The sequence below is a fragment of the Chrysemys picta genome, chromosome 7, assembly GCF_011386835.1.
Source record: "Chrysemys picta bellii isolate R12L10 chromosome 7, ASM1138683v2, whole genome shotgun sequence".
Lineage (NCBI taxonomy): Eukaryota > Metazoa > Chordata > Testudines > Emydidae > Chrysemys > Chrysemys picta.
In genome coordinates this window covers 51903066-51930416 of record NC_088797.1, presented here as the reverse complement: position 1 = coordinate 51930416, position 27351 = coordinate 51903066, and the positions used below count along the sequence as shown (strand labels likewise).

General features: G+C 48.1%; 1 protein-coding gene across 2 annotated transcripts in view; it reads right to left on the bottom strand.

Annotated features, from left to right (window-relative positions):
* Positions 1-27351, bottom strand: part of BSN (bassoon presynaptic cytomatrix protein) — a 463393-nt gene that overhangs the window by 172411 nt on the left and 263631 nt on the right. The window lies entirely within an intron of this gene.

Below are 27351 nucleotides of genomic sequence, written 5' to 3'. Positions count from 1 at the left end.
AGCAGCAATAACAATTGGAATATTGGCTTCACTAAGGTCTATCCAAGTCAGTAAACTGTGCCAGCGCGCTTTTAAACGTCCAAATGCACATTCCACCACCGTTCGGCACTTGCTCAGCCTATAGTTGAACGGGTCCTGACTACTGTCCAGGCTGCCTGTGTAAGGCTTCATGAGCCATGGCATTAAGGAGTAGGCTGGGTCCCGAAGGATAACTATAGGCATTTCAACATCCCCAACAGTTATTTTCTGGTCCGGTTAGAAAGTCCCTTCCTCCAGCTTTTGAAACAGACCAGAGTTCCTGAAGACGCGAGTATCATGTACCTTTCCCGGCCATCCCACGTTGACGTTAGTGAAACGTCCCTTGTGATCCACCAGGGCTTGCAGCAGCATTGAAAAGTACCCCTTGCGGTTTATGTACTCGGTGGCTTGGTGCTCCGGTGACAAGATAGGGATATGGGTTCCGTCTATCGCCCCACCACAGTTTGGGAATCCCATTGCAGCAAAGCCATCCACTATGACCTGCACATTTCCCAGAGTCAGTACCCTTGATATCAGCAGGTCTTTGATTGCGTTGGCTCCTTGGATCACAGCAGCCCCCACAGTAGATTTGCCCCCTCCAAATTGATTCCCGACTGACCGGTAGCTGTCTGGCGTTGCAAGCTTCCACAGGGCTATCGCCACTCGCTTCTCAACTGTGAGGGCTGCTCTCATCCTGGTATTCTGGCGCTTCAGGGCAGGGGAAAGCAAGTCACAAAGTTCCATGAAAGTGCCTTTACGCATGCGAAAGTTTCGCAGCCACTGGGAATCGTCCCACACCTGCAACACGATGCGGTCCCACCAGTCTATGCTTGTTTCCCGGGCCCAGAATCGGCGTTCCACGGCATGAACCTTCCCCAGTAACACCATGATTTGCACATTGCTAGGGCCTGTACTTTGTGAGAGGTCTATGTCCATGTCAATTTGCTCATCACTCTCGTCGCCGCGCTGCAATTGCTGCAATCGCCTCCTTGCCTGGTTTTGCTTTGGCGTGTCCTGGCTCTGCATATACTCCAGGACAATGCACATGGTGTTCATAGTGCTCATAATTGCCGCAGTGATCTGAGCGGGCTCCATGATCCCAGTGCTATGGCGTCTGGGCTGAAAAAAGGCACAAAACTATTGTCTGACGGAGGGAGGAAGGGAGGGGCAAGTGACGACATGGCTTACAGGTACAGGGAATTAAAATCAACAAAGGTGGCTATGCATCAGGGAGAAACACAAACAACTGTCACACAGAATGTGTCCCCCCCCCAAAGATTGAACTCAAAACCCTGGGTTTAGCAGGCTGTTGATTTCACGGAGGGAGGGGGAAGCAAATGAATACAGAACAAATCTGGTCCGTCTATTTTTTACATCTTAAGCTGGCAGCAGACGGTGCAGCATGACTGATAGCCATCGGCATCTTCTGGGTGTTTGGCAGAAGATGCTGTACTATGACTGCTAGCCATCATCATCAAGACGGTGCAATAGGACTGCCGGTAGGATTGAGTCTCCCGGAGACAAAACATGTCTGCCCAGGTGCCTCTGACCGAACTCACTGAGGAGTACGACGACGATGGATACCAGTCGTAATACAGCATCTGCTGCCAAAAGGCAAGGAGCTGCTGCTATATAGCAATGCAGCCCCACGTCTGCCAGCACCCAGATAGCCGATGACAGCTACCAGTCATACTGCACCGTCTACTGCCAAAAGGCAATTAGCTGTTGCGGTGTAGCAATGCAGTACCACGTCTGCTGGCACCCAGATGACATATGGTGACGGTGAGCTGAGCTGAGCGGGCTCCATGCTTGCTGTGGTATGTCGTCTGCACAGGTAACCCAGGAAAAAAGGCGCGAAACGATTGTCTGCCGTTGCTCTCACGGAGGTAGGGGGCCTGACGACATGTACCCAGAATCCCCTGCGACACTGTTTTTGCCTCATCAGGCATTGGGATCTCGACCCAGAATTCCAATGGGCGGCGGGGACTGCGGGAACTGTGGGATAGCTACCCACAGTGCAATGCTCCGGAAGTCGATGCTAGCCTCAGTACTGTGGACGTGGTCCGCCGACTTAATGTACTTAGAGCATTTTATGTGGGGACACACAGTCGACTGTATAAAAATGATTTCTATAAAACCGGCTTCTATAAATTCGACCTAATTTCATAGTGTAGACATACTCTTAGAAACATGCTGCCTGCCTGAGAGGCTGATGTACGAATTGTTCAGGAAACATGTTCACACCTGAAGCAATGATACCCACGTGCTGTCCAGGATGGGCCGCCCTCTAGACAAGGGGCCCTTTCCAGGGGCATGGCTCTTCTATCCCTCTCTTGGTTTCTTGATGGTTTTATCAGTGCTCCGCAGTATTAATCAAAACCTTTCCCCCACTACAATGTAGTAATTGGTTTCCAGGCTAAGCTAGGGAGAGAGCGGCTCATTCATCCAAGTCATTTGTGTCTGAAATGGATTAGCCTTTCTGTTTGTGCAGTTTAACTCACAGCTGAAGGTGGTTGACAGCAGAGTCAGTCATAAGGAGGAAGCATTCAATCTTGTCAGATTTCTCTCCGCGTTGAGGAGATTTAGATCCCCCAACAGAGACTTTTGCATTTCCTCTGCTTTTGGCTGCTTTGACATCTGTACCTGTGGACACAGCAAAAGCCCCTTAGATTTACAACTGCTCCTGGCCATTTACATTGGCCCGTAAATGACAATTCTGTGAAGGAGAACTACAGGTACGTCGTCTAGCCCCACACCATGCCAAGGCAGAGGGGAGATGGGTTTTACACAAAGGATCTAGGAAGAATTGCCAGGGAGGAGATTATTCATCCCCATCTCAGCTTTGTGGCTTGGTGCAAATCAGCTGTTCTGCTGCTCCACTCCAGACCACTGAGTAGCAGCTGCCGAGCCCTGAACACCTCACACGGGAGGTTTATAGGCCTGTGGATCTACATAGAGACAGATCCACTGGATCCTGCCCCATCCCACTTTTACGCTGCCCCCAGAGAAAGACACCCCATGGGCTGCCTCTTCTGCAGTAGAATTCCAGCAGAATTCCTCCTCTGGGGTTAGGGCATTGCATGCCTGTGGGATGAGGGACATCATATATCCCTTTGTAGACAAGCAGCTGCTCCCAGACGATTAGCAGAGGCTAACAGCGGGAGTTTGCCTGGGAGTTCGCGTGGGGAGAGCGCACTGAGGCTTTCATCTGCAGGTTTCTCTGAGTAGTTCCTGCAACAGTTGAGCAAGCTCTTAAGAGGATGGTGATATGGAAGGTGAGCGATCAGCTGTTGTAACCTGCACAGGTTGTGCCATGTTTGTCTTTCTTCCACAGGACAGAAGCGACTTTGTCTGTACAAAGTGCAAGCTGGTCTCCATGTTGGAAGAGAAGGTTCGAGGGCTGGAGAAACGAGTGTCGACTCTGCGTTGCATAAGGTACAATGAAGATTTCCTGGACAGACATCAGGAGATGCTTCTACGGCCACAATGTTCTGAAGATTCAGAGCAGGCGCAGCAGGGACAGAAGGATTGTGAGGAGGTTTGGCAACATGTGACCTCCAGAAGGAGAAAGAGGAGCGTCCATGCACCAGCAATGGAGATACAGGTGAGCAATCGTTTCCATGTTCTCTCTACAGGTACTAATGCGGAGAGTGGACTAGATGACCCATCTGAGGGAAGGGAGCAGAAGGAGACTCCACCGATTGGAAGGCAAAAGATGCACTGTCCTAGGGATGGGGGTTCCACGACCACCACTCCCAAGAGGAGGAGGAAGGTGGTGGTGGTCGGGGACTCCCTCCTCAGGGGGACTGAGTCATCTATCTGCCGCCCCGACCGGGAAAACCGAGAGGTCTGCTGCTTGCCAGGAGCTAGGATACACGATGTGACGGAGAGACTGCCGAGACTCATCAAGCCCTCGGATCGCTACCCCTTCCTGCTTCTCCACGTGGGCACCAATGATACTGCCAAGAATGACCTTGAGCGGATCACTGCAGACTACGTGGCTCTGGGAAGAAGGATAAAGGAGTTTGAGGCACAAGTGGTGTTCTCGTCCATCCTCCCTGTGCAAGGAAAAGGCCGGGGTAGAGACCGTCGAATCGTGGAAGTCAACGAATGGCTACGCAGGTGGTGTCGGAGAGAAGCTTTGGATTCTTCGACCATGGGATGGTGTTCCAAGAAGAAGGAGTGCTAGGCCGAGACGGGCTCCACCTAACGAAGAGAGGGAAGAGCATCTTCGCCAGCAGGCTGGCTAACCTAGTGAGGAGGGCTTTAAACTAGGTTCACCGGGGGAAGGAGACCAAAGCCCTGAGGTAAATGGGGAAATGGGATCCTGGGAGGAAGCACAAGCAGGAGAGTGCAAGAGGGGAGGACTCCTGTCTCATGCTGAGAAAGAGGGACGATCGATGAGTTATCTTAAGTGCCTATACACAAATGCAAGAAGCCTGGGAAACAAGCAGGGAGAACTGGAAGTCCTGGCACAGTCAGGGAACTATGATGTGATTGGAATAACAGAGACTTGGTGGGATAACTCACATGACTGGAGTACTGTCATGGATGGATATAAACTGTTCAGGAAGGACAGGCAGGGCAGAAAAGGTGGGGGAGTTGCGTTGTATGTAAGAGAGGAGTATGACTGCTCAGAGCTCCGGTATGAAACTGCAGAAAAACCTGAGAGTCTCTGGATAAAGTTGAGAAGTGTGAGCAACAAGGGTGATGTCGTGGTTGGAGTCTGCTATAGACCACCAGACCAGGGGAATGAGGTGGACGAGGCTTTCTTCTGGCAACTAGCAGAAGTTGCTAGATCGCAGGCCCTGGTTCTCATGGGAGACTTTAATCACCCTGATATCTGCTGGGAGTGCAATACAGCGGTGCACAGGCAATCCAGGAAATTTTTGGATAGTGTAGGGGACAATTTCCTGGTGCAAGTGCTGGAGGAACCAACTAGGGGCAAAGCTTTTCTTGACCTGCTACTCACAAACAGGGAAGAACTAGTAGGGGAAGCAAAAGTGGATGGGAACCTGGGAGGCAGTGACCATGAGATGGTCGAGTTGAGGATCCTGACACAAGGAAGAAAGGAGAGCAGCAGAATACGGACCCTGGACTTCAGAAAAGCAGACTTTGACTCCCTCAGGGAACAGATGGGCAGGATCCCCTGGGAGAATAACATGAAGGGCAAAGGGGTCCAGGAGAGCTGGCTGTATTTTAAAGAATCCTTATTGAGGTTGCAGGAACAAACCATCCCAATGTGTAGAAAGAATAGTAAATATGGCAGGCGACCAGCTTGGCTAAACAGTGAAATCCTTGCTGATCTTAAACACAAAAAAGAAGCTTACAAGAAGTGGAAGATTGGACAAATGACCAGGGAGGAGTATAAAAATATTGCTCAGGCGTGCAGGAGTGAAATCAGGAAGGCCAAATCACACTTGGAGTTGCAGTTAGCAAGAGATGTTAAGAGTAACAAGAAGGGTTTCTTCAGGTATGTTAGCAACAAGAAGAAAATCAAGGAAAGTGTGGGCCCCTTACTGAATGAGGGAGGCAACCTAGTGACCGAGGATGTGGAAAAAGCTAATGTACTCAATGATTTTTTTGCCTCTGTCTTCACGCACAAGGTCAGCTCCCAGATTGCTGCACTGGGCAGTACAGCATGGGGAGAAGGTGACCAACCCTCTGTGGAGAAAGAAGTGGTTCGGGACTATTTAGAAAAACTGGACGTGCACAAGTCCATGGGGCCGGATGCGCTGCATCCGAGGGTGCTAAAGGAGTTGGCGGGTGAGATTGCAGAGCCATTAGCCATTATTTTTGAAAACTCATGGCGATCGGGGGAGGTCCCAGGTGACTGGAAAAAGGCTAATGTAGTGCCCATCTTTAAAAAAGGGAAGAAGGAGGATCCGGGGAACTACAGGCCAGTCAGCCTCACCTCAGTCCCTGGAAAAATCATGGAGCAGGTCCTCAAGGAATCAATTATGAAACATTTAGAGGAGAGGAAAGTGATCAGGAACAGTCAGCATGGATTCACCAAGGGGAAGTCGTGCCTGACTAACCTAATTGCCTTCTATGATGAGATAACTGGCTCTGTGGATGAGGGGAAAGCAGTGGATGTGTTATTCCTTGACTTTAGCAAAGCTTTTGATACGGTCTCCCACAGTATTCTTGCCACCAAGTTAAAGAAGTATGGGCTGGATGAATGGACTGTAAGGTGGATAGAAAGCTGGATATGAGTCAACAGTGTGCTCTTGTTGCCAAGAAGGCTAACGGCATTTTGGGCTGTATAAGTAGGAGCATTGCCAGCAGATCGAGGAACGTGATCGTTCCCCTTTATTCGACATTGGTGAGGCCTCATCTGGAATACTGTGTCCAGTTTTGGGCCCCACACTACAAGAAGGATGTGGAAAAATTGGAAAGAGTCCAGCGGAGGGCAACAAAAATGATTAGGGGTCTGGAGCACATGACTTATGAGGAGAGGCTGAGGGAACTGGGATTGTTTAGTCTCCAGAAGAGAAGAATGAAGGGGGATTTGCTAGCAGCCTTCAACTACCTGAAGGGGGATTCCAAAGAGGATGGAGCTCGGCTGTTCTCAGTGGTGGCAGATGACAGAACAAGGAGCAATGGTCTCAAGTTGCAGTGGGGGACGTCCAGGTTGGATATCAGGAAAAACTATTTCACTAGGAGGGTGGTGAAACACTGGAATGCGTTACCTAGGGAGGTGGTGGAGTCTCCTTCCTTGGAGGTTTTTAAGGCCCGGCTTGACAAAGCCCTGGCTGGGATGATTTAGCTGGGAATTGGTCCTGCTTTGAGCAGGGGGTTGGACTAGATGCCCTCTTGAGGTCCCTTCCAACTCTGATATTCTATGATTCTATGATTCTATGATTCACAAATTCCCAATGGCACAGGGCCGGGCCTGTCCTTCTGGAAAACTCCCACTGGCTTCCCCTCCTGCCAGGATTTGGCCCAAATGCATTGGAAAGGGAAGATGTGGATAAAAGATACTCCATAGCTCAAACAGGAGATATGGGCTGGGTGCAGGAATCCCTGGGTGAGGGTCTCTGGCCTATGCTGTACAGATCAGACTAGATGGTCATAATGGGCCCTTCTGGCCTCAAAAGCTTTGACTCTCAAGCAGAGTAATTTCCTCATGTGCTTACCGACAGACCCACGCTCTCCTATGAAGGCCAATTGTATCCCTGCTGCCTAGTGGGTGGACTGTCAGTTCCTGCAGGAGGGATCTGTGATGCTCTGTACCTCGGGGGAACACCCTGCACCCCCATGTTCATCCTTATAATATGATTGTGTGGTATCCAGTGCAAAGTTTGTCATGTCGGGTGTCTTCAGAAGGCTCATGATGCACTGAGCATTGTTGTTATAGTAATGTTATAGGTTGTAATTTCATGTATATAATTATGAGGATCAAAATGTGTCCTCATGGCTTAAAACAAGCCCAGGCAAAAATTCTCCAGAAGCAGAGGGGCAGTTCTCACCTCATCAGGGCATGTATGGAATAAACCCAGCCCAGCCTCACAGGAACAAAGGACACTGGCCTAGGCAGCAACAAAGGATCTGTTGGGAGTGAGACACCCCCCTTCCCTAGGTCAGTTTGGGACTACGATGAGGTAATGCTCACCTGATTCTGAAGTGAGGGGCAAAGCCAAGAGGGAAGAAAGAACATGATGAAAGGGAGAGATGTTTGCCATGTTCTTGCTCTCTCTTCCTCCTCTATCTACAGACATCACCACCAAGCGACTGAAGCGGTGATCAAAAGGGAGAGCCTGGCTGAAGGGCAACCACCTCGCCTGTGGTGAGAAACATCGAAGTTTGTAAGGGTACTGAAAGTGTTAAGATCAGCTTAGAATGCATTTTGCTTTTATTTCGTTGACGAAATCTCCCTTGTTGTGCTTTGATTTATAATCACTTAAACGCTATCTTTTGTAGTTAATAAATTTGTTTGTTTATTCTACTTGAAGCAGTGCATTTGGTTTGAAGTGTGTCTGAGCTTCCCCTTGGGATAACAAGCCTGGTACATATGAATTTATTTGTTAAATTGACAAACTCATATAAGCTTTCAGCATATAGCGGGCATGACTGGACAGTACAAGATGGAGATTCCTAGGGTTGTGTCTGAGACCGGAGATATTGGCTAGTGTCATTCGGTTGCGCAATCTAAGCAGTGGCTGGCCAAAAGTGCTCACTCACATAGCTGGGAGCAGCTTACATGCCAGTGGCTGTGCGTGAACAGCCTGGGAGTGGGGGTTCTCACAGCAGAGCAGGGTAAGGGTGGTTTCCAGAGTGGAGTGACCTAGCAGATCACCAGTCCAGATAACACCCGGGGAACATCACAGGATCTAAAATGCAGAACTCAAGTCATGGCATTGAAGGCCCATTCGGCTCCCTTGGAAAGGGGGTGGCAGTGGTCAGGCTGCAGCTGTGGTTCCAAATGGCGGGTCTCTCCCAGGAGATGCAGGCCTTGATCCAGGACCTCCCCTTTGATGGAATTGGTTTGTTCTCGAATCAAAAAGATGCCAGGCTGCATGGGTTGAAGGACACTAGGGTATAGCCCAGAGCTACTATGTCCTTTGCTCATTGGGCATGCACACGCCTCAATCAGCCAGAAAGCTCTTCCAGCCACCACCGCCGCCAAAACCGTGGCAACCTCATCAGGGATCTACAAGGAGTAGGGACGCAAGTTTTAGTCATCATCGCCCTTCTTCCTCCCACTCACCAATCCAGCCTGGGGCCGCCAAACACCCAGAGGGCCAATAGTGACCATTTTGAGGGTGCACCCGAGAGCGACACCCCAGTCAGTCGACCGGATCCTACCCGCATTTTCCTCAACCACCTCTCTCCCTACCGCTCGTCCTGGTTGCGGGTTACATGGGACCACTGGGTCCTGGACATAGTAGCTCTGGGCTATACCATGCAGTTCTTGGTTGCCCCTCCTTCCCGCCCCCCCCATTTTCCCATCCCTCTTCAGGGACCCTTCTCACAAGCAACTCCTCGTTCAGGAGGTTGAGAAGTACTTCAGGGCCCTACACTGGAGTGTGGGGTCGGCGCGTTGATCCCGGCAAAAGTCCGTGGGGGCCGAGGGACCCTCCGACGCTCCCGGGGGACCATCCTCTGGTTCCGCCGCCGAGGTGGGAGGCTCGGGGGCTTCTCTCTCCTCTCCCCCGCCCTCGGGGGCCTCCCCTTCCAAGGCTGGCGTGACCCGCGGGCTGCCCCCTGCGTGGCGGCAGAGGACTGCGGGGAACTCTGGCCAGTCCCGACCCAGGATGACTGGGTATGCCAGTCGCGGAGCGAGGCCCACCACCATTGGCTGGATGACCCCCTCAATTGTCAGTTGGGCCCGGGCACTCCGGTAGGGCCGTATGTCCCCATGGATGCACTGCAGCCGAATCTCTCCCAGGCGGGCGTCAGCCTGTGGACCTAAGCGTCGGAGGACTAGTGTCAGGGTATCCCTCAATAACGACGGGTATGGTGATCTTAGCAGCTTGTGAAGGGCGGGCATGAGCTTCCCCTGAGCAGACCTGAGCAAAGGTACATTCTAGCCCCGGGCAATCCTAGTGGAAATGGCGGTACTCCTCACAAGCTGTTTGTCCCGTCCGTAGCCGCATCCTGAGGTTGCCCCCAGGTGGGCCCCAGTGGTCTCGGCGCGCCGTGGGAGCTGGGGTCTGCGCGGATCGCCCGGGTGCCCCCGGGACACGAGTCCCGGCCTTGGCCCCTTGGGAGGCAACCTGTAAGTCCACTCGGGCTGGCGCCCCCTTCTTCTCGGAGTTAGGGCGCTCCGTCGCTGATGGGGCTACCTGGACCGCTGGGCCCATTGGCGTTTCAGCCGCAAGGAAGTCCTCCATTAAAGTAACGGCGGCGGCCAGGGTTGCTGGCCTGTGGCGGAGGACCCAGGCTCTTCCTTGTGGTGGGAGAACCTGGGTGAACTGCTCTAGTACCACCTGTTCCATTAGTTCCTCCAACGTTCGGCATTCGGGCTGCAACCACCGCATGCAGGTCTCCTGGAGTTCCTGGGCCACCCTCCGAGGCCGGACCCCGGCGGGGTAGGCCAGACTCCGAAACCGCTGTCGGAAAGTTTCTGGATTCACGTCCAGGGCGTCCAGAATCGCGGCCTTTACTTGGCTATAATCTTGGGCTGCCTCCACCGACAGGCCTCGATAGACCGTCTGTGCAGTCCCAGTCAAGTATGGGGCCAAGATGGAGGCCCATTGGTCCTGGCCCCACCCCACGACGACCGCCACCCGTTCAAAAGTGACAAGAAAGGCTTCGGGGTCGTCGCCGGGTACCATCTTCATCAGCCGGATCGGGGGGTTGGGCTTTGGGGTCCCAGCCGGGGCTCCCGGCTGGGTCTCCCCAGGTCGGGCCAGCGCGGCCGCGAGCTGCCGGAGACATTGCTGCTGAAAGTCCTGATGCTGGGTAACCAGGTCTTGAATGAGCTGATTCTGTTGGGTTCCTAGCTGCTCCACGAGCTGCTGCTGCTGTTGCCGCTGGGCGGCCTGCTGCTCCTGTTGCTGTCGCGACTGGGCTGCCTGCTGTCGCTTCTGGGTTTCCGTCATAAGACCCAAGAACTGAGACAGATCCATCTCTCGGGAGGGGGATCTTTCTCCCGAGGCCCCCTTCTCCCCAGAGTCGAGAGTTCGCGCCCACATCCTGAGCGGAATTTCCTCAGAGAAGGCACCATGTGTAGATGTCCGGGGTGGGGCTCGTCCCTCGCAGGGACGAGCTGGTAGCCAAGTCGCCTCATGGCACGAGGCTGGGCGACCGTTCAGTCTCACAAGTCCAAGCCCTCGGTCGGGGTGGGGCAGCAAGCAACCAGTAGTTCCGGGCTCAGGCCCTTAGGCAGGGGCTGAGCAAACAAATAGTACTTCAGGGCTCAGGCCCTCAGGCAGGGGCTGAGCAAACAAACAGTACTTCAGGGCTCAGGCCCTCAGGCAGGAGCTGAGCAAACAAACAGTACTTCAGGGCTCAGGCCCTCAGGCAGGGGCTGAGCAAATAAACAGTACTTCAGGGCTCCTACACCGGAGCGTTGATGTGAAGGCAAGGGGGGCGAGAGACTGCCACCCGGGGTGGGGTGGCAGGGGGGACACAGGCCCACCCACGCCACTGTGTCCCAGCCCGGGGCCCTAACAGCAGCAGTCCGTCTGCTGCTGGGTCAGTGGGGATCCTGACCGCAACACACTGACATGAGCTCGGGGTCTGCTATCCCTGGGCCACCTCCAATCTCCCCCTCCATGGGTACCTGAATGTCCTCAGCCTCCTCCACCATGTCCCAGACCATGGGCTCCTCAGGGTACCGAGCGTTGGGTAGGTTGGGCGGCTCCTCTGGACCCTCGACGAGGGGAGGCGCAGGCTGCTCCTTGGGATACCGGGCTCGGGGCAGGCTTGGCCAGTCTTCCTCAGGATACTGGGCTCGGGGCAGGTTCGGCCAGTCCTCCTCAGGATACCGGGCTCGGGGCAGGGCTCGGCCAGTCTTCCTCAGGATACCGGGCTCGGGGCAGGCTCGTCCCAACAGGAGCTCGGGCACCAGCATCCATCCTCTCCCGGGACCGGCGCTCAAGTGAACGCTGGGGCCGGGCCTTTATACTTCCTGTCCCGCCCCTTGGCTTCCGGGGGGTGGGGACAGGTGGCGGTGACTCCGCCCACTCTGGCGGCTGTTCTGGCTCGTCCCTCGCAGGGACGACTAGTAGCCAAGTTGCCTTACTACAGGTACACTCACCAGAGTTCCCTTGTGCGCCTTCAGGGTCTGGGAGCACTCCTTGGGTGAGTTCGGGGGTTACTGCTTTCAGGTCCAGGGTGATAAACATATCCTGGCTGTTGGGGAAACTGGTTTCTCCGCTTCCTTGCTGTGAGCTATCTTCATTGTCTTTATCATCATCTTCCTCGTACCCCGAACCCACTTCCCTGTTGCGTGCTTCTCCATTGACGGAGTCAAAGCATAGGGTTGGGGTAGTGGTGGCTGCACCCCCTAGCATGGCATGCAGCTCCGCGTAGAAGCGGCATGTCTGTTGCCCTGCCCCGGACCTTCCGTTTGCCTCTCCGGCTTTGTGGTAGGCTTGCCTTAGCTCCTTAATTTTCACGCGGCACTGCTGTGTGTCCCTGTTATGGCCTCTGTCCTTCATGGCCTTTGAGACTTTTTCTAATATTTTGCCATTTCGTTTACTGCAACAGAGTTCAGCTAGCACTGATTCATCTCCCCATATGGCGAGCAGATCCCGTACCTCCCGTTCGGTCCATGCTGGAGCTCTTTTGCAATCCTGGGACTCCATCATGGTTCCCTGTGCTGATGAGCTCTGCGTGGTCACCTGTGCTCTCCATGCTGGGCAACAGGAAATGAAATTCAAAAGTTCGTGGGGCTCTTCCTGTCTACCTGGTCAGTGCATCTGAGTTGAGAGTGCTGTCCAGAGCGGTCACAATGAAGCACTCTGGGATAGCTCCCAGAGGCCAATACCGTCGAATTCCATCCACACTACCCCAAATCCAACCTGGAACAGGGGCTGCTAACAGGGAGTTTCGCAAGGGAGTTTGGAAATGGAGCAGGAAGGGAGCCCGGGTCTCTTGCCGGTTCTATCTTATACCCTTTATTCCCCTTAAAACCTATAGCCCAAACTACATTCAAAACTTCTTGCTTTAAACAACCCCTTCATTAACTAGGAGACAATGCAGGCAGAAGCCCAGCTGCAGAGTGGGGGCTATCCAGTTTATTGCACTGAGTGTAGCATGTATGATTACCTGCCCCGTGGGCGGGTGGCGTATGTGTGCATTTGGTGCAAGGAGCTCCTGGCCTTCAGAGACCACGTACAGACTCTGGAGGCCAGGGTGGCGGAACTGGAGGAGCTAAGGGAGGCAGAGAGGTATGTTGATGAGGCTTTCCGGGACACTGTAGAATTGTCCCACCTCCGGTCAGACAGCCCCTGCACTGTTGAGGAGGATGAAAGGCCCAGGGAAGCAGAGCAGTCAACGGGAGCAGAGGGAAACCTTCCCATAGTTGGGACCCTCCTTCCAGACGGTGCTGGGGTTGCCTCTTGCACTGAGGTTACCTCTCCAGGGGAGGGAACTCCAGTTGCTAGGAAAAGGCAGGTATTAGTATTGGGAGTTTCGACCATTAGAAACGTAGATAGCTCGGTTTGTGATGACCGGGAGAACCGTATGGTGACTTGCCTGCCTGGTGCGAAGGTTGCGGATCTCTCGAGGCATCTAGACAGACTTATGTGTAGTGCTGGGGAGGAGCCGGTGGTCGTGGTACATGTAGGTACCAATGACATAGGGAAGGGTAGGAGAGATGTCCTGGAGGCCAAATTTAGGCTGCTAGGGAAGAGACTGAAATCCAGGACCTCTATGGTGGCATTCTCAGAAATGCTCCCAGTTCCACGCTCAGGGCCAGGTAGGCAGGCAGAGCTTCAGAGTCTCAATGCGTGGATGAGACGATGGTGTAGAGAGGAGGGGTTTACATTCATTAGGAACTGGGGAAACTTCTGGAATGGGGGGAGCCTATACAGGAAGGATGGGCTCCACCCAAACTAAAGTGGAACCAGACTGCTGGCACTAAACATTAAAAAGGTTGTAGAGCAGTTTTTAAACTAGGAGATGGGGGAAAGCTGACTGCTGCAGAGGAGCATGTGGATTGGACAGAGACTTCTCTTAGGGGAGAGTCTAATGATAGAGAATCTCCAGGTTATAGTCAGGAGCAGAGGATCATAGAATCATAGAATATCAGGGTTGGAAGGGACCTCAAGAGGTCATCTAGCCCAACCCCCTGTTCAAAGCAGGACCAATTCCCAACTAAATCATCCCAGCCAGGGCTTTGTCAAGCCAGGCCTTAAAAACCTCCAAGGAAGGAGACTCCACCACCTCCCTAGGTAACGCATTCCAGTGTTTCACCACCCTCCTAGTGAAATAGTTTTTCCTAATATCAAACCTGGACCTCCCCCACTGCAACTTGAGACCATTGCTCCTTGTTCTGTCATCTGCCACCACTGAGAACAACCGAGCTCCATCCTCTTTGGAACCCCCCTTCACGTAGTTGAAGGCTGCTATCAAATCCCCCCTCATTCTTCTCTTCTGGAGACTAAACAATCCCAGTTCCCTCAGCCTCTCCTCATAAGTCATGTGCTCCAGACCCCTAATCATTTTTGTTACCCTCCGTTGGACTCTTTCCAATTTTTCCACATCCTTCTTGTAGTGTGGGGCCCAAAACTGGACACAGTATTCCAGATGAGGCCTCACCAATGTCGAATAAAGGGGAACGATCACGTTCCTCGATCTGCTGGCAATGCCCCTACTTATACAGCCCAAAATGCCGTTAGCCTTCTTGGCAACAAGAGCACACTGTTGACTCATATCCAGCTTCTCGTCCACTGTGACCCCTAGGTCCTTTTCTGCAGAACTGCTACCTAGCCATTCGGTCCCTAGTCTGTAGCAGTGCATGGAATTCTTCCGTCCTAAGTGCAGGACTCTGCACTTGTCCTTGTTGAACCTCATCAGATTTTTTTTGTCCCAATCCTCTAATTTGTCTAGGTCCCTCTATATCCGATCCCTACCCTCCAGTGTATCTACCACGCCTCCTAGTTTAGTGTCATCTGCAAACTTGCTGAGAGTGCAGTCCACACCATCCTCCAGATCATTAATAGAGATATTAAACAAAACCGGCCCCAGGACCGACCCTTGGGGCACTCCGCTTGAAACCAGCTGCCAACTAGACATGGAGCCATTGATCACTACCCGTTGAGCCCGACGATCTAGCCAGCTTTCTATCCACCTTACAGTCCATTCATCCAGCCCATACTTCTTTAACTTGGCGGCAAGAATACTGTGGGAGACCGTATCAAAAGCTTTGCTAAAGTCAAGGAATAACACATCCACTGCTTTCCCCTCATCCACAGAGCCAGTTATCTCATCATAGAAGGCAATTAGGTTAGTCAGGCACGACTTCCCCTTGGTGAATCCATGCTGACTGTTCCTGATCACTTTCCTCTCCTCTAAATGTTTCATAATTGATTCCTTGAGGACCTGCTCCATGATTTTTCCAGGGACTGAGGTGAGGCTGACTGGCCTGTAGTTCCCCGGATCCTCCTTCTTCCCTTTTTTAAAGATGGGCACTACATTAGCCTTTTTCCAGTCATCTGGGACCTCCCCCGATCGCCATGAGTTTTCAAAAATAATGGCTAATGGCTCTGCAATCTCACCCACCAACTCCTTTAGCACCCTCGGATGCAGCGCATCCGGCCCCATGGACTTGTGCACGTCCAGTTTTTCTAAATAGTCCCGAACCACTTCTTTCTCCACAGAGGGCTGGTCACCTTCTCCCCATACTGTACTGCCCAGTGCAGCAATCTGGGAGCTGACCTTGTTCGTGAAGACAGAGGCAAAAAAATCATTGAGTACATGGATGGAAGAGGATAAAGTAGGGGCCAGATCAGATGATAAACATTCACATAAAAAAGAATGTGATACATCAGACAAATAAACAGTGACAAGTTTTTAAAGTGCTTGTACACAAATGCTAGAAGTCTAAATAATAAGATGGGTGAACTAGAGTGCCTTGTGATAAAGCAGGATATTGATATAATAGGCATCACAGAAACCTGGTGGACTGAGAGCAATCATTGGGACACAATCATTCCGGGGTACAAAATATATCGGAAGGACAGAACAGGTCGTGCGGGGGTTGGGGGGGAGTGGCACTATATGTGAAAGAAAATGTACAATCAAATGAAGTAAAAATCTTAAGCAAATCCGCATGTTCCATAGAATCTCTATGGATAGAAATTTCATGCTCTAATAAGAATTTAACATTAGGGATCTATTATCGACCACTTGACCAGGACGGTGATAGTGATGATGAAATGCTAAGGGAAATTAGAGAGGCTATCAAAATTAAGAACTCAATAATAGTGGGGGATTTCAATTATTCCCATATTGACTGGGAACATTTCACTTCAGGATGAAATGCAGAGATAAAATTTCTCGATACTTTAAATGACTGCTTCATGGAGCAGCTGGTACGGGAACCCACAAGGAGAGAGGCAACTCTAGATTTAGTCCTAAGTGGAGTGCAGGAGCTGGTCCAAGAGGTAACTATAGCAGGACCGCTTGGAAATAGTGACCATAATACAATAGCATTCAACATCCCTGTGGTGGGAAGAACATCTCAACAGCCCAACACTGTGGCATTTAATTTCAAAAGGGGGAACTATGCAAAAATGAGGGAGTTAGTTAAACAGAAGTTAAAAGGTACAGTGACTAAAGTGAAATCCCTGCAAGCTGCATGGGCGCTTTTTAAAGACACCATAATAGAGGCCCAACTTCAATGTATACCCCAAATTAAGAAACACAGTAAAAGAACTAAAAAAGAGCCACCGTGGCTTAACAACCATGTAAAAGAAGCAGTGAGAGATAAAAAGACTTCCTTTAAAAAGTGGAAGTCAAATCCTAGTGAGGCAAATAGAAAGGAGCATAAACGCTGCCAAATTAAGTGCAAGAATGTAATAAGAAAAGCCAAAGAGGAGTTTGAAGAATGGCTAGCCAAAAACTCCAAAGGTAAGAACAAAATGTTTTTTAAGTACATCAGAAGCAGGAAGCCTGCTAAACAACCAGTGGGGCCCCTTGATGATCGAGATACAAAAGGAGCACTTAAAGACGATAAAGTCATTGTGGAGAAACTAAATGGATTCTTTGCTTCAGTCTTCACGACTGAGGATGTTAGGGAGATTCCCAAACTTGAGCTGGCTTTTGTAGGTGACAAATCTGAGGTGTCATGAGAGGAGATTTTGGAATTAATTGATAAACTTAACATTAACAAGTCACCGGGACCAGATAGCATTCACCCAAGAGTTCTGAAAGAACTCAAATGTGAAGTTGCGGAACTGTTAACTAAGGTTTGTAACCTGTCCTTTAAATCGGCTTCTGTACCCAATGACTGGAAGTTAGCTAATGTAACGCCAATATTTAAAAAGGGCTCTAGAGGTGATCCCGGCAATTACAGACCGGTAAGTCTAACGTCTGTACCAGGCAAATTAGTCGAAACAATAGTGAAGAATAAAATTGTCCGACACATAGAAAAACATAAACTGTTGAGCAATAGTCAACATGTTTCTGTAAAAGGAAATTGTGTTTACTAATCTATTAGAATTCTTTGAAGGGGTCAACAAACATGTGGACAAGGGGGATCCAGTGGACATAGTGTACTTAGATTTCCAGAAAGCCTTTGACAAGGTCCCTCACCAAAGGCTCTTATGTAAATTAAGTTGTCATGGGATAAAAGGGAATGTCCTTTCATGGATTGAGAACTGGTTAAAAGACAGGGAACAAAGTGTAGGAATTAATGGTAAATTCTCAGAATGAAGAGGGGTAACTATGTCCACGCAGTGTGCAGAGGCAGTCAAAAAAGCAAACAGGATGTTAGGAATCATTAAAAAGGGGATAGAGAATAAGACTGAGAATATATTATTGCCCTTATATAAATCGATGGTACGCCCTCATCTCGAATACTGCGTACAGATGTGGTCTCCTCATCTCAAAAAAGATATACTGGCACTAGAAAAGGTTCAGAAAAGGGCAACTAAAATGATTAAGGGTTTGGAACGGGTCCCATATGAGGAGAGATTAAAGAGGCTAGAACTCTTCAGCTTGGAAAAGAGGAGACTAAGGGGGGATATGATAGAGGTATATAAAATCATGAGTGATGTGGAGAAAGTGGATAAGGAAAAGTTATTTACTTATTCCCATAATACAAGAACTAGGGGTCATCAAATGAAATTAATAGGCAGCAGGTTTAAAACAAATAAAAGGAAGTTCTTCTTCACGCAGCGCACAGTCAACTTGTGGAACTCCTTACCTGTGGAGGTTGTGAAGGCTAGGACTATAACAGCGTTTAAAAGAGAACTGGATACATTCATGGTGGTTAAGTCCATTAATGGCTATTAGCCAGGATGGGTAAGGAATGGTGTCCCTAGCCTCTGTCTGTCAGAGGGTGGAGATGGATGGCAGGAGAGAGATCACTTGATCATTGCCTGTTAGGTTCACTCCCTCTGGGGCACCTGGCATTGGCCACTGTCAGTAGACAGGATACTGGGCTAGATGAACCTTTGGTCTGACCCGGTACAGCCTTTCTTATGTTCTTAAAGGCCAGTTTCAGTGCTAATCCCCTCGTCGGAGGTGGAGTAAAAAAACCGGTTTAAAGGGCCCTTTAAGTCGAAAAAAAGGGCTTTGTCGTGTGGACGTGTCCAGGCTTAATTCGATTTAACTCTGCTAAATTCGACCTAAACTCGTAGTGTAGACCAGGCCTAAATGGGTTTAGAGAGGGTTTAGAGAGGGGGAATCTCAACAAAGCACCAGCCAATCAGCTGCAGTTAAACTCTGCAAGCTGTTTTGGAGATTCCATCCCCTCCCCCAAATGCTGGTGTGCACAGAGCATACGGGGGGACCCTGATGCAGGCTGTGCTGCAATGGACACTATACTCAGCAGTCTTTGCACTTCCTCAGCTTGAGGGCTGTGACTGCGCCAGTCCTCTGCAATCTGAGTAATAACGTAGCTGTGCACTGGTAACCCACATGCTTATATTGCAGTATTTGATGTCTGTTGCCTCCAAAGAGGGGAGTGCAGCAGTGGGGAGGGAACATGGATTTTAATTGAATCCTCTGAGTCTTGGCACATGTGCGGAGGGCAGGGCAGGTCACTTAGAAGGGCACAGAGCACCTAGAGCTGGGGACGTGGTAGATACTGGTCATGGTCAGTAGCTGTTGCTGAAGCTGTGCACAGGGTTTCTATGAAGGACGAGCAGTCTTTCAGGACCCACATATTCATGTCTGACAGCTGAGCCCATCAGCACTCTGGGGGAGACAGGTATAAATAGGGGAACTGGAGACAGCCCTGTGGCTGTGTGATGCAAGATTAAGATGTGTCTGCTATGTGAGCTGCACCATCTTGGATCCAGGCTACACAGGCCTGATCTCGCTGGCAGCTGAGGGGATTCTGCAGAATTTGAAGGGCAAGAGTAGGGCTGCCATTCTTCGCGGGCTCTAAGGAATCAGGTGACACACGTGCACCTCTGATGCCACACTGCAGAAACTCTCCATAAGAAGATTGGAGGGGAGGGAGTGTGCACACTAAGGTTCACCCTGCATTGCAACTCATGGAACAGCGACAAAGTGGGGAAAACTGCACAGGCCTGAAGACTCTAGCCTGTGTGGGAAAACACCCAGAGAGCCACTGGCTATGCTCTGGTGTGTTCTTCAGTGCAGAAGTTGGCCGAGGAACAGGAAAAGGGAACCATTTTAGTTATACAGAATATTACCTCAGCTCTGTTCTTACCCATTAACCACTGTCTACAGGGGACTATATCTAATTGTTACATTGTCAATTAATAGATATGAACATGTGTGAGTCACCTCTCTCTCCTGCTTTTAACACTGCTTTCCTTTTCTTGCTTCACTCCTCTTTGCTCTTTCCTTTCCCAGAGTAAATGATGATGTATTTTTTGAGTAGTGCGTGGTGTAACTGCGTTAGTAAGAGAATGAACAGACTCTCCAAGGCATGGGAGCTGACAGTGGGAAGAGGCTGTTAGTTTTAGGTTAGACTGACAGATAGACCTGAGTTAAGATGCTCTGTCTATATGTTAACAATGTATCTAATAAAGACGGTTATTAAGTTACTAGCAATGAATTATTATTAAGACTAGTGGATTACTTGAATATAAAACAACACATGGTATCAAGAGTGCGGGAAGTGATAAAAAGAACCTGAAGAAGCTAAAACAAACAAACAAAAACCTGAGGTAAAAGATACTCAGAAATGAAAAACAAGTTTGAATGAAATAAGATGGATCAATTAAGAATTCCCGCATTTCTAAAAATGTCAAGAAATGCTGCACAAAACGGGAAAATGTCTAAACAAGAATTTGATTTTTTTTTTGAGGGCATCAGAATCTATTCATAAGGAAGCTGAACAAAAGATTGCAGGTACTGAAAAGATTGCAGGTACTGAAGGAATTTCATTATAAAATTCATTTAAGCTTAATGTTAGAGAACGAGCTGATGATGAGTTTGTCTTTAAAAAAATTGAGGAAGACTGTTTTCAAAAAGAAATGAAATATTTCAAAGATTTCAGTTTCACTCAAGAAATCAAATGGAGGAAGAGACTTTTGAATCTTTTTTAGCAGGTCTAAAGATAAGAAGACAGATTTCTAAGTCAAGTATAAGAGATCAAATTGTGATTGGTATAAAAGACATCAGTGTAAGAAAAAGACTGTTAGAAGAGCCAGATTTAAATCTGGAATAAACAGTGAAAATTTGCCAAACTGCTGAACTTAATCAACAATAATTGTGCATTTTAGAACAGAAACAAACTGATCTGAATATAGACATTATGGGAAAAAGTAAAAAAAAAAGTCTATGGAGCAAAACAAGGTGAAAGTATTAAAATTAAAACATGTGAGTGTATGAAAGAATATTCTAGATGTGGAAGGAGACACCAACCTAGATAATGTCCAGAATATAGTCAAACCTGTCATATCTGCATGAAACAGAATCACTGTGCGAAACTTTGCAAATAGAGTGCGAAGCTGGCAGATGAGGTGCCAGCTCTTGCCAAGATCCCCATGACTTGCATCTGAAGAAGTGAGGTTCTTACCCACGAAAGCTTATGCTCCCAATACTTCTGTTTGTCTTAAAGGTGCCACAGGACCCTCTGTTGCTTTTTACATGACTCAACTGAGGTCTCACAAATACTTAGCTGGAACTAGTTTGGCTCACCTGTCTGTTAGTTTTGTTAAAACTGGTACTGGAATGATATGAATGTGTTCAGACTATATGGAATGCTTGTGAGTTGCTGCCGGCATTCATCTCACTTATAACAGCTGTATCCCATATTCTATGGCAATATTTGAGCAGTTGCATTGTAAGCCTCTGTAAATTGTAACTCACCAGACAGGAGAGAGACGTTAGCTGGTGTGAAAGGCTGGTCTCCAATAGATGGTGTTGTGTCCTGTCCGACAAGAAATGCCTATCAACACCATACAGAGTAGAACATTAAAGAGAACAAAAGACTTTGTTTTCTCTCTCCCCACCCATGAAGATGATGAGTCTTGCAAGTGAATACTTCCCATCATCTGAGTTTGCAGCTCAAAGCAGAAGAGGGAAAGGGAATAAAACCCCACAACAAGCAGGAACTGGATCTTTATACTGCTTGGACTCTGCTGGGCAAGAATTATCAGGCATAAGCAAAAGCTCCCCAGTGCTCAACCTGGGTTAGCCCTGAAGGACATGTAGAGCTTGCTTATTATAGAAGCTTCTGTTACTTCTTGAAACTTAAGACTGGAACTCATTTGTGTGTATCTGTGTTTACCTGCCTTAATCTTCTAAGTTACTCTCTTGTTTCCTTTTCCTATATAATAAATCTTTAGATAGTTTATTATAGGATTGGCTACAAGCATTGTCTTTGGGTTGGGATCTAAACTGCAATTGACCTGGGATAAATGACTGGTCTTTTGGACCAGGGAGTAACCTGAAAATTGCTGTGATCCTAGATGTAAGGGACCATCTATCACAAAGACAGACTCACCTAGATGGGGAGACAGATCAGAGTATCCCAGGGGACAGCCTGTGATTCCACGTTAAGGAGTGCCTGAGGAGTTTACATTGATAATTGGTTGGTGAAGTCTAAGTATAGAACTCTCACCAATTTTAGGTTTGTGTCCTGGTTCTTAACAGTCTGCCCTGAGGTTGGTACTCACATTCTTGAGCTGCTGCATTCCAACTTCACACAGAGAAATCTGGAAAAACTTAGAAATATACATTCAATTCAAAATTCAAAAGTCTCAGAGAAGATACCGAATAAGGAATACAGAGCTGACATAAATGAAGATGAAGAAAATTTGTTTCTGGGTATTTTGAAACAATCACTCTGAATAACAAGGGTTGGACAGCTATGTTATCTACTAATAGAACATCTATTCTGTATGTAATAGACCTTTGTGCACAAGCTAATGTAATTTTATAAGAAATTATAAAATGTCTAAAAGTAAAACCTGTAGTAAGAGAAAAAATACATATTAATTTATAATCTTATAGTGGTAAAAAAAAATCCTGTTATGGGTATTTGTGAATTACTGGTTGTAGCAAGGAAGCATGACCTCCCTCAGAGATAGACAAGGAGGGACCACAACCCACCCCTTGGGTTGTAGAGCCAGGAAAGCCATGCCCTCCTTGCAGGAAGCTATAGGGCGGGACAGGATGTGGAAGTATAAAAGAGGCCCTGCAGCTCAGTTTGGCTGGAGCTGCCGAGGGAGACAGATGATTCTCCCCTGCTGCCAGAGCAGGACGCTGAGGAGGACTGCTGTGGCCCCGAGCACTTGCCTGAGCTTCCAAAGTGCCCTGACACGCCAGACACTGAGGAGCTGCTGGGACTACCATTGGCGGTGTATTCTGAAAGACAGTCGACTATAGTCTGGCTATGGTGCTGTGCTGCCTGCAGATAGGGCAGTGTGTTGTGGCTGGAATCCCCACTGACCTCAGTCGTGAACACTCCACCACTGTTAGGGTGCTGGGTTAGGACCCGGTGGAGTCACGTGGGTCCAGGTCCCCCTACCACCCCACCTCAGAGGTGGCAGCCTCACCATAGTAGGCCAGGAGGTCTGTACTAGTCTACTGTCTAGACCACAGCCAGAGCCCCTGACTGTTGGTGGTCCACCCTGCTTGAGAGCCGAGGTCGATATACTCATTATTGCTCAGCCTGTCTCAAGTGGCCTGAGCTTTAAAGACAGCTAATTCCTCCCAACTGATTGCCATGCAAAGGGCGCGATAGTGATGAGGCATGACCTCCCTTAGAGATAGAACAGGAGGCATGACCATGCACGCTTACACTGGTCATAGTTAACGATAGAAAACGTAAGAATTGTAGTAGTTAAGGGACAAGGTATTTCTACTTTAGTTTAGAAACATGTTTAGTGCTAAATCTAACTGGAAGAATTCGGACTATTCAGGGTTCTGACACACTGAAAATAGAACATCAATTTACAGCTATTCACTGGCATTGGTAAATGAAACAAAAAAACTAGTTATACATGCAACTAGAAAAATACCATTATCTTTAAGAAATAAGGGACAAAAAGAATAGGAAAGCTTAGTTTAATTTAGATATAATCAAAAGTGTGGAAGAGCCGACTGAATAGGTGAATTAATTTGTAATAGTAAACAAGAAAGATGGTTATGTTTAAATAGGGCTGTCAAGCTATTAAAAAAATTAATCATGATTAATCGTGCTGTTAAACAGTAATAGAATACTATTTATATAAATATTTTGGATGTTTTCCACATTTTCAAATATATTGATTTCAATTACAACACAGAATACATAGTGTGTAGTGCTCACTTTATATTTATTTTTTATTATAAATATGTGCACTGTAAAAATAAAATAAATAGTATTTTTCAATTCATTTTATACAAGTACTGTAGTGCAATCTCTTTGTCTTGAAAATTGAACTTACAAATGGAGAATTATGTACAAAAAATAACTGCCTTCAAAAATAAAACAATGTAAAACTTTAGAGCTTACAAGTCCACTCAGTCCTACTTCTTGTTCAGCCAATCGCTCAGACAAACAAGTTTGTTTACATTTGCAGGAGATAATGCTGTCCACTTCTTGTTTACAATGTCATGTGAAAGAGAGAAAAAGAGATGCGCTAAAGATTCATATGTCCTTTCATGCTTCAACCACCATTCCAGAAGACATGCGTCCATGCTGATGATGGGTTCTGCTCAATAACGATCCAAGGCAGTGCAGACCAACACATGTTCCTTTTCATCGTCTGAGTCAGATGACACCAGCAGAAGTTGATTTTCTTTTTTGATGATTCGGGTTCTGTAGTTTCCGCATTGGAGTGTTGCTCTTTTAAGACTTCTGAAAGCATGCTCCACATCCCGTCCCAATCAGATTTTGGAAGGCATTTCAGATTCTTAAATCTTGAGTTGAGTGCTGTAGCTATCTTTAGTAATCTCACATTGGTACCTTCTTTGCATTTTGTCAAATCTGCTGTGAAAGTGTTCTTAAAATGAACAACATGCTGAGTCATCATCTGAGACTACTATAACATGAAATATATGGCAGAATGAGGGTAAAACACAGAGCAGGAGACATACAATTCTCCCCCAAGGAGTTCAGTCACAAATTTAATTAACACACTATTTTTTTAACAAGCGTCATTAGCATGGAAGCATGTCCTCAGGAATGGTGGCAAAGCATGAAGGGGCAGGCGAATGTTTAGCAGATCTGGCATGTAAATATCTTGAATGCCAGCTACAGAAGTGCCATGTGAACATCTGTTCCACTTTCAGGTGACATTGTAAATAAGAAGCCGGCAGCATTATTTCTTGTCAATGCAAACAAACTTGTTTGTCTTAGCGATTGGCTGAACAAGAAGTAGGACTGAGTGGACTTGTAGGCTCTAAAGTTTTACGTTGTTTTGTTTTTGAGTGCAGTTATGTAACAAAAAAAATCTACATTTGTACGTTGCGCTTTCATGATAAAGAGATTGCACTATGATACTTGAATGTTTATTGTTTATACAGTGCAAATATTTGTAATAAAAATAATATAAAGTGAGCACTGTACACTTTGTATTCTGTGTTGTAATTGAAATCAATATATTTGAAAATGTAGAAAAACATCCAAGATATTTAATAAATTTCAATTGGTATTCTACTGTTTAACAGTGCGATTAAAACTGTGATTAATCGCAATTCATTTTTTGAGTTAATCGCATGAGTTAACTGTGATTAATCGACAGCCCTAGTTAAATCCAAAAGACTTAAATAAGTAGGTTAAAACAGATGATTTAAAAATACCTGCCAGGGAAGAAATATTTGGACAAATGTCATGAGTATAATACTTTTCTTCTTTAGATGCTTTGAATGGATATTGGCAAATACCACTGGAGCAAGACAGTCAATTGCTACGTAGGTTTAACACACTTTTTGGACATTGCTATTTTTAAAAGACTACCTTTTGGATTATGTTTAAATCCAGAGGTATTTCACAGAGCAATACAAATGATTTTCGAAAATATAGCTGGCGCACAAGTGTACATAGATGTTATGATAATATGGGGAAGAACTTTAGGACACCATAATAGAAGATTAACTAAAGCATTATCTGGAGTAAAATGAGAAGGATTGAAACCTAACAACAATAAATGTAAATTCAAAGTGCAAGAATTAATGTTTCTAGGAGAAAAACTGAAAAGTCAGGGATTACAGATTGATCCCCAATGAGTACAAGCCATTGATAATATTGTTCACCCAAAAGATAAGGAGTCACTACAGAAATTTTTGGGCATGGATAATTTTGTAGGAAAATACATAGCTAACCTAGCAGAAAAAAACAACAAATGTAAGGGCTTAACTTTGTAAAAATAATCAGTGGAAATGGGACTGTCAACATCAACAAGAATTTGAGCAGTTTAAGCAACTAATAAAAATAGTTCCAGTATTAAAAATATTTGATCATAACAGAATTACAAAATTCTCTTCAGATACATCCAAACCAGTTCTATTCAAAAGTATGGTGATCTATGCCTCTAGAGCTATGTCCAGCAGAATGCCAGTATGCTCAGATAGAAAAAGGGCTTTGGCATTTGTTTTTGGATGCAAAAAATGTCACATATTTATATATGGTAGATCTGAAGTGGCAGAAACAGATCATAAACCATTAGTTAATATTTCAAAAAGGAACATGACAGACATACCACCTGGATTACAAAGATTATTTTTCAATTGTATTTATATGATTTAAAATTTCAATATCAGCCACACAAATCAATATTTGCTGATATCTTTCTAGAGCTTATGATGTAACTAATGTCACAGAAAAATAACATGATGTGGTACATGTATAGGGTGACCAGACGTACCATTTTTAAAGGGACAGTCCCATATTTAAGCCCTCCTGCAGGTGTCCCGACTTTTTCATAAAAACAGGCAAATTGTCCCATATTTTCTGTTTCCTTCCCCTTATAAGTACTAGTGGGAGAGATCCCTGCTCAGCAGCTGCCCACACACCAGCGGTGAGTGGGGGAGTCCAGTGGCCAACAATGGGGGTAGGTGTGCAAGGCTGGTGGCGGGGCGAAGATGCAGTGCATGGGGCCGGCCGCTCCCCCTGCCTGTATGTCAGCGCAGCCCCCACTGCGTGCTGGCTCTCAGCCATCAGGCCCCTGCCCTCCGTTCAGTTTCCGGCCAGCACTGGCTGCACGCTGCGAGCTGCGGTGGCTGGTGAATGCGGGCAGGTGCCAGACGGCAGCAGGTTACGTGTCACCTCTGCTGTCCACCCACTGGCCCTTTATATGCTCCCCCTCTCACTGCCCTCTCCCTGCTTTGCTCCTCTCCCTCTCCCCCATCCCCAGCTCCGCTGCTCCTCCACATCTCCCCCCGACAAGATGAGTCCCGCTCCAGTGCTATGCGGAGAACCAGCCTCTGGCCGGAGCACTCAGCTCACCAGCAGCCTGGCTGGCAGGCTCCTTCCTTCCCCCACTGCCTCTGGCTGGGCCAGCACCCCAGGAAAGCCCAAGATCCTCAGGAGGAGCCGAGCCTTGTGTGTGCCAAATCCACAGACAGCACTGGCACAGGGAAGCCTCTCCACCCCTCAGTTAAGCTCTGGAGTGGCAGGGAGGAAGCAATTTCCAGCCTGTTCGCACTCTGACCCTGCAGGCTCCACAGTATCTGGAGCAGGGGCTTAGCACTCCCTTCACCTGCCCCCTGCAACCTTAGGTCCTGCCCCCAGGGAATGCAGGGCTGCTCCATCCCCTAGGCATCGTCCCCTGCTGAGCCACCTCTCTGGCTGGATTCGCAGAAGCCCCTGCAGTCAGGTTCTTTGGGCCTTGGTGCACAATGCATCCTTAGAGCTTAACCCCTTCCTGTCTGCGCTGTAGCCAGGGGACAGGAGGCAGCTGGGTTATGTCTGTGGCCAGCAGCAGCCTGGAGATGTTAGCTGCCTTTTGACACTGTGCGGGCAGGAAGGGACGAGCTGCTTCCAGCCACGGGAGGTGGGGGGCGGGGCGGGGGGGAAAGAGATGAGCTCTGCAAAGACATGGGCCAGGTCAATGCCCTCCCCACCTTCCCCTCCCTCTTCCTCCCCTCCCCTGGCTGGAAGCAACTCCCCTCCCTTTCCTCCCACAAAGTGCCGAAGGCTGCATTCTGGTATGAACGCTGGCAGAAATCTGGGATTGGGGGCATGTGACCCTGCATGCCTCCCCCTCCCACACACGTGTTGCTTTGGGAAGACACGGTGCCAGGTACCAGGAAAGGCATGGAGGACGGCGAATGCCAGGCAGGGATGGGAGGGTCAGTCGGTCA